Source organism: Bidens hawaiensis, unplaced genomic scaffold, assembly GCF_021521415.1.
Source record: "Bidens hawaiensis isolate Kalapana, Puna unplaced genomic scaffold, B.hawaiensis_p1.1 tig00011469_1, whole genome shotgun sequence".
Lineage (NCBI taxonomy): Eukaryota > Viridiplantae > Streptophyta > Magnoliopsida > Asterales > Asteraceae > Bidens > Bidens hawaiensis.
Genome location: NW_027491895.1, coordinates 36,699 through 45,213, shown reverse-complemented (window position 1 = coordinate 45,213; position 8,515 = coordinate 36,699).

The following is an 8,515-nucleotide window of genomic DNA, read 5'->3' as shown; positions in this document are numbered from 1 at the left end:
TGCGCTTCATCAAAATGATCAACGACATATTTAGAGAGCTCAGATGCATAATGATCCCATAGTGTGAGATATACACAGTTTCCACTGAAATAAAAGAAGTGTTCAAAATCAAGATAAAGTATATTAACTAAATTATATCACTAAATTATTTATAAATAGTGGTACCTTAAATCACATAACTCCGTTGTACGTAAGGATGACAACGGGCTAGGTTCGGGCCAGGTATTAGTAATCCCATGCCCATACCCATTTGTAAAACCGTGTCCCATACCCGGCCCATTACCCGTCGGGTATTTGATATGAGCCAAATTATATATAAATACTATAAATATTTCCTACACTTTTGAGTTGTTTTGAGTTAGTTACAATGGTATATAATTTCTTACTGATCTAGATTTAATTTTTAAACGTTTCAAGAGACCAATGGCTAAAATGATATAACTTTATATTAATAAATTACTTTTTATTATAGAATGTGAATTTAAATTGAAAATTAAGATAACCAAAATTAGAAATAAACTGAGAGTTGATGTTAAAATATATTTTGTGTTAATCACATTTTTGGTTTGTAATTTAGTTAATTATGTTGACATTATTATTCCAAACGTCACGTAGTGGTACATATTTCACAAGTTTAAATTGCTAACTTATTTTGATTCTTATGATTGGCTTATGTGTGGACCACTTGATCAGATTAGTTACTCCAATTTTGTTACTAAATGATTTAATTGAGATGATATTAATAACGAAGATTAATGGGCTTAATGACCCATCACGTAAGCCCAATTCATATAACCGCCATACTAATGCTTTTGGTTGGCAATTAATAGGGAATGTTATATGTGTAACATCCCGTTTTTCGGGTTTTAGTTAATAAATGAAAGTATGAGTTATTATGAGTCGGGCTAGTGTTGGGCTAAATGGAATTGGGTTATGGACTTGGGTTATGAAGGAAAGAGGAAAAGACCATGGGCTTAAGCCCATGATCCATAATTATATAAACCATTAATCACCCATTTAATTCATTTTACACACATTCCATACATCTCCCAAAACACACACTTAAGCTCTCTCTCTCTCTCTCTCTCTCTCTCAAATCTCTCTCTCTCAAATCTCTCTCTCTCTAGCCGAAACATAGAAGAAGAACCGATTCCGACCTAAGGTAATAATAGTATGATATTGTATGAGCTTAAACCGTTAGATATAGTCACGAAACGACGAGCCAACAATGTTAAACCATTTAAGTCATGAGATCCGGGTAGATTCAGGTATAAACCAAACCTAAGATGAGCTTAGGGATCACCCTAGATCAGATCTGGATCGAACGGGGCGAAAAACGGTGAAAAACGAGTCAAAACTCGTATTTCCGGCGACGGCGCCAGAAAGGCAGCGTCGGAAAGGCGACGCCGGAAATGGTATGAGGATAGGGGAATGTAAGAGAATGTTCTGACATTCTCTGACCTAACCCTAGTTCGTTAACGGGGAGTTAACGAACTAGATGTAATTCGCTAGTTGATTCGTTAGAGGAAATATAACGAACTAGTTTTAGTTCGTCTTCAATTCGTTAAGGGAAAAAGGATAACGAATTACCCTTGATCCGTTACAGTCGTTCATTAAAGGAGATAACGAATTGGAAGGTCGAATTCTTTGCATGGACTGATTTGTTATTTGGACTGATTCGCTACGTGAACTGATTCGTTTAATAACCAGTTCGTTAAAGGTTCAATTCGTTATAAGAACCAGTTCGCTAAGATAAGCCAGTTCGTTAAGAATCAAGTAACGAATTAAATGTTTGACAAAATGACCGAATGGTCCCTGGACTTAGAAAAAGAATGATTTAATTACAAAGAAGCCCTTGGACTTTTAAGTAGCAAATTAATTAATGATTCAAAATGCTAATGGAAAATGTGATAAGACAGTTAATAGAAATAAAAGTTTTCCAAACTGACCTGGCAGCTTGACCCCAGCCAGGGGCTCTGCCCCTTGGACCCTGCTAGGGGCTGCTGCCCCTAGACCCCGCTGCCAGGGGCGCTGCCCCAGACCCCCGTTCATTGAGGGTTATAATAGGACTAGAAATACGATATGGATAGTGATAGAAATTAATATGCGTAATTGTTATACAGTTAGTCGTGCACAGCTAAAGAGGGGAATAACCGTAAACGGTGAACGCAACCTTCTTTAGGTGAGTTTCTAGCCCCACTTCCTTGTTATGTTTTCGGGGTTGTGTGCATACTCGATGTGATAGTTAATACACTAACCTTAGGTGGTAAGTGTATGCCTTGTATGATTTATGTATGATGATTGCTTGACGGTGTGTGAACGATCTTCGGATATTGCATTTGCCGTCAAGTGGTAGTTAAAGGGATGATTGATGTGTATGATGTATGAATGATGTATGTATGAATATATATGATGTTAGATAAATCAGTTATCGTCTTCATCGATGATATATTGATTTATTCTAGAAGCGAGTCTGATCATGCTGAGCATCTGAGAGAGGTATTGGAAACTCTGAGGAAAGAAAAGTTGTATGCCAAGTTTTCGAAGTGCGCGTTTTGGTTGCGAGAAGTGCAATTCCTAGGTCATGTGATTAATCCTGAAGGGATTACCGTGGACCCAGCTAAGATTGAGGCGATAACCAATTGGAAGACTCCGCAGAACCCGACTGATATACGAAGCTTCTTAGGGTTAGCTGCCTACTATAGGAGATTCATCGAAGGTTTCTCCAAGATAGCCACACCGTTGACCGGTATGACCCGAAAGTCGATAGTATTCAGTTGGGGTAAGTTTCAAGAAGAGGCTTTTCAGGAGTTAAAGAAGAGACTCACGCAAGCTCCAATCCTTGCTTTACCCGATGATGACGAGGATTTGGTTGTTTGTACTGATGCTTCGCATCGTGGGTTAGGTGGCGTGTTGATGCAACGTGGAAAGGTGATAGCTTACGCGTCTAGACAGTTGAAATTCCATGAGTACTTATCCGACGCATGATCTAGAGCTAGTAGCAGTAGTGCATGCTCTCAAGATATGGAGACATTACCTGTACGGTACTAAGTGTACTATCTACACGGACCATAAGAGTTTAAAGTACTTCTTCGAACCGAAAGAACTGAACATGAGGCAGAGAAGATGGTTAGAACTGATAAAGGATTACGACTGCAACATTAAGTACTATCCTGGTAAAGCTAACACGGTCGCTGATGCGCTAAGCAGTAAGAATGAGGAAGTCATTGCAACCGTGAAGTCATACTAGTTTATTATAAACTCAAGCCTATTTGAAGAAATCGTCAAAGTGCAAGCAGAGGTGCTGGTAGATGAAGGGCTAGTGAAGAAAGAAAGAATTTTCGGTCAGCAAGACGAGTGATGAAAAACACGCATGGTGTTAAGATTAGGTTTGACCGTATGTGTATTCCACGCCATGGAGATCTCAGAGGTTGAATCTTAGATGAAGCTCATAAGTCAAGATATTCGATTCATCCAGGAGCTATTAAGATGTACCAAGACTTGAAAAGAGATTATTGGTGGCCGGGTAAGAAGAATGATGTAGTAGATTATGTCAATAAGTGTTTAACTTGCTTGCAAGTCAAAGCAGAGCACCAGAAGCCTTATGGGAAGATGCAACCGCTGGAGATACCAGAGTGGAAATGGGAACACATCTCCATGGATTTCATAACTAAGCTACCTCGTACAGCTAAGCATCATGATACCATCTGGGTGATTGTGGACCGTTTGACCAAGAGTGCTCACTTTCTGCCTATACGAGAGGCTATCTCATCAGAAATGTTAGCAAGCTTGTTCATTAAAGAGGTTATATCTAAGCATGGAGTACCGTTATCAATCATGTCCGATAGAGATACATGGTTTACTTCGTGATTCTGGAAGAAGTTCCATGAAGCATGGGAACAAGATTGAACATCAGTACGACGTATCATCCTCAAACAGATGGACAGTCTGAAAGGACGATCCAAACCCTTAAGGATATGCTACGTGCTTGTGTTTTAGACTTTGGTGGAAGTTGGGATGATCATCTGCATCTAGCAGAATTCTCCTACAACAGATACCATTCAAGTATTGGTATGCCACCATTCGAGATGTTATATGGAAGACGTTGTAGAACTCCGGTATGTTGAGGAGAGATTAGCTAAAAGGAGATGGGAAGTTTGGAAGTTGTTCAAGAAACTTCTTCAAGGTTTGATCAGATTAAGGCAAGAATGAAAGCTGCTCAAGACAGACAGAAGTCGTATGCTGACAAGCGGCGACGACCGCTTGAGTTTAACGTTGGTGACAATGTGATGCTCAAGGTCTCACCTTGGAAAGGAATTATTCGTTTTAGGAAGAGGGGAAAGTTGAGTCCGAGGTACATTGGACCGTTCAAGATTTTAGATCGAGTAGGTGAAGTGGCTTACAAGTTAGATTTTACAGAAGAGTTAGAAGGAATTCACTCAACATTTCATGTCTCTAATCTAAGAAAATGTCTAGCCGATGACACGTCTCATGTGCCATTAATGGACATTGAGGTTGATGAACAGTTGAACTACATTGAGCAACCAATCGAGATAGTTGATCACAAGGAATAGCAACTCCGACACAAGGTTATATCCTTAGTGAAAGTGCTATGGAAGCATCTCAAGGGATCGGACGCAAGATGAGAAGTTGAGGAAGAGATGCACAAATTTTATCCAAATTTTTTTATGTAATAGTTAGGTTTCGGGGACGAAACCTCTTTAAAAAGGGAAGACTTCTAAAATCCTATTTTTCGGGTTTCGGTTAATAAATGAAAGTATGAGTTATTATGAGTCGGGCTAGTGTTGGGCTAAATAGAATTGGGTTATGGACTTGGGTTATGAAGGAAAGAGGAAAAGACCAAGGGCTTAAGCCCATGATCCATAATTATATAAACCATTAATCACCCATTTAATTCAATTTACACACATTCCATACACCTCCAAAAACACACACTTAAACTCTCTCTCTCTCAAATCTCTCTCTCTAGCCGAAACATAGAAGAAGAACCGATTCCGACCTAAGGTAATGATAGTATGATATTGTATGAGCTTAAACCGTTAGATATAGTCACGAAAAGACGAGCCGACACTGTTAAACCGTTTAAGTCACGAGATCCGGGTGGATTCGGGTATAAATCGAACCTAAGATGAGCTTAGAGATCACCCTAACTTAGATCTGGATCGAACGGGGCGAAAAACGGTGAAAATGAGTCAAAACTCGTTTTTCCGGCGACGGCGCCGGAAAGGCGACGCCGGAAATGGTATGAGGATAGGGGAATGTAAGAGAATGTTCTGACATTCTCTGACCTAACCCTAGTTCGTTTAACGGGGAGTTAAAGAACTAGATGTAATTCGCTAGTTGATTCGTTAGAGGAAATATAACGAACTAGTTTTAGTTCGGCTTCAATTCGTTAAGGGAGAAAGGATAACGAATTACCCTTGATCCGTTACAGTCGTTCGTTAAAGGAGATAACGAATTGGAAGGTCGAATTCTTTGCATGGACTGATTTGTTATTTGGACTGATTCGCTACGTGAACTGATTCGTTTAATAACCAGTTCGTTAAAGGGTTCAATTCGTTATAAGAACCAGTTCGCTAAGATAAGCCAGTTCGTTAAGAATCAAGTAACGAATTAAATGTTTGACAAAATGACCGAATGGTCCCTGGACTTAGAAAAAGAATGATTTAATTACAAAGAAGCCCTTGGACTTTTAAGTAGCAAATTAATTAATGATTCAAAATGCTAATGGAAAATGTGATAAGACAGTTAATAGAAATAAAAGTTTTCCAAACTGACCTGGCAGCTTGACCCCAGCCAGGGGCTCTGCCCCTTGGACCCTGCTAGGGGCTGCTGCCCCTAGACCCCGCTGCCAGGGGCGCTGCCCCAGACCCCCGTTCATTGAGGGTTATAATAGGACTAGAAATACGATATGGATAGTGATAGAAATTAATATGCGTAATTGTTATACAGTTAGTCGTGCACAGCTAAAGAGGGGAATAACCGTAAACGGTGAACGCAACCGCCTTTAGGTGAGTTTCTAGCCCCACTTCCTTGTTATGTTTTCGGGGCTGTGTGCATACTCGATGTGATAGTTAATACACTTACCTTAGGTGGTAAGTGTATGCCTTGTATGATTTATGTATGATGATTGCTTGACGGTGTGTGAATGATCTTCGGATATTGCATTTGCCGTCAAGTGGTAGTTAAAGGTATGATTGATGTGTATGATGTATGAATGATGTATGTATGAATATATATTATGTATGAATAATGTATGTATGATATGTTGATGGTACGTGAACGCTCTTTGGAGATTGCACGTATTGTCAAGGAAAGTATGTAAAGGACAAGTATGTTATAGTAGTACGAATGTAGGGAACCGACCCTAACAGTATCGGCGAATGAAGGGAACCGACCCTAATAGTATCGGCGAATGTAGGTAGCCGACCCTAATAATATCAGCGAATGTAGGGAACCGACCCTAATAATATCGGCGAAGTTAATAGAGCGAAATGCTCTTAAAACATGTATGTACGAGTGGAAATATTATGTAAGTATGAAAGAAAGGACGAAAGTACGAATGTATGTACGCATGTAAGTAAATACGAAGGTGTGTTCCTTCGGGTGCATATGTCAGTATGTGAATGTATTGTATGTCATCTGATTAACTAGAACTCACTCAGCGTAGCTGACTTTTAGTATGCACGCAAGTGAGTAGAATGAAGCAGCTTGCTTGAGGGGAAGCACATGGCATGGATTTGAAGACACTGGCATCCCAATGAAGTGTTATGTTATGATATTTAAAAGACAATGTTTTATGTTTAAATATTTTGAGTGTTCGTTAAGACTAATGGATATGTAATATATTGGTTTGATGTTTATTATTTCGCGAAAGTTTTAATTAACTCTGATATTTAGAACTGCGTTTATGAGTAAATCTAACGCTAAAGTGAGGCACCGGTAACGACATATGGATATATATTGAGAGGCTGCCGAGAGAGGAAAACCTTACGCACGCAAAAGAGTCAACAGAGGAGGGTCTAAGTCAGCTGCAAGGTGTTTTGGAAGGAAGAAAATCTTTGGTTCGAGCATAGATCGTTTGGGTTCAACACCTGCTCAACCAAGCATCACCATAGTTCGGATTGAATTTATTATTTTAATTATGATCTTGGTTGTTGAACTTAATTATTTTGTTTTCTTTGATTTTAAGATGTTAAGCTAAATTTATTAGACTGCCTAGGCTTGTGATGAACCATTGTTTGAAGTTTTATTTTATTTGGAGTTTGTTTTTCGTTATGGTTTTATGATTCAGTAAATTGTTTGGTTTATTTGATTGATGTGTATGTGTACTTGGTTTTGGTTGTTCTAGTTTTATTATTCCACATTATCATTGGTGATTGTCTGTCAAATAATAGGATTTTGTTAGGTCAACTACTGTGTGTTTTTTACTAGTTTATGATTGAATTCGAATAAGATCATAGGAATAATATATTTAGTCAAACGAATAAAAGTGTGCTGCTAACCTAGAAATCTGTAAGGTGATAGGTTATTGCTAGATCTTTGTTGATTGAGATTTCTAGATTTAGTTCTTCGTAAGGAGTCCGTCTAGGTTTGATTAATTAGTTTTGTCTAGCGAGTCAATTAAGTTAGTCAAATTACCTTTAATTTTCGCGCTGTAAGATAGGATTTCATTAAAAATGTACTCTATCATAATTAATTAGATAACCATAAGGAAGTTTAATATTAAAATTGGGGTTTTTAAGAACTTAATAAAATTGGTGTGATATAAATATTAAATTGCTTAGTTTTAGTGTTTAAACTTCATTGGCGTATGGTTTAATAATCTTAATTCTTGTATTGATGGGATGCTTCGGGTCCGGAGACCATGGGTCTGTATGCAATTTATTAATCTGGGTATTCACATTTCCTAAGTGGGGTTGTGGATATTAAAATAAATCTATAAACGAGCAAACCCTTATAAGTCAATAAACCATGATCACTATGTACAAAAAGTACAAATACACTACTGACTTAATCATTCACGCTGTTAGCCATGTGGGCTCCCCTTGCTCGCGTCTCATTACCATTAAGAAACGGACCACAAGGGACACGCTACATGTAAACCCTACAGATGAAATTTTGCATGCTCACCTATGGTGATGGTTCGAGGTATTGCTTGATAACGGGGGTATGTCATGTTGTGGGGAACACTAGCTATTAATTAATTGTACCTTAATCGTATCTAATGGCTGCTTGGTAGACTTTGATGCTTAAGCTTAGGTGGATAAACAATACCCTTGATCATCTTAACTATTCATGAAAAAAAATAGAACAACAAAAGTTTTAAATCTGCTAATTTTGAGGTTTAAGTCAAGTTGGGGTGGTCTGGTCTGGTAAAAGCTGAAAATAAGCGGGTCTTAATTGTGTAAACCACTGAGTGATATTATTGTAGGATCTTATTTGTCCCGGTAAAGATTAAGGCATGGGTTTAAGTGGACAACAATATCGGTGG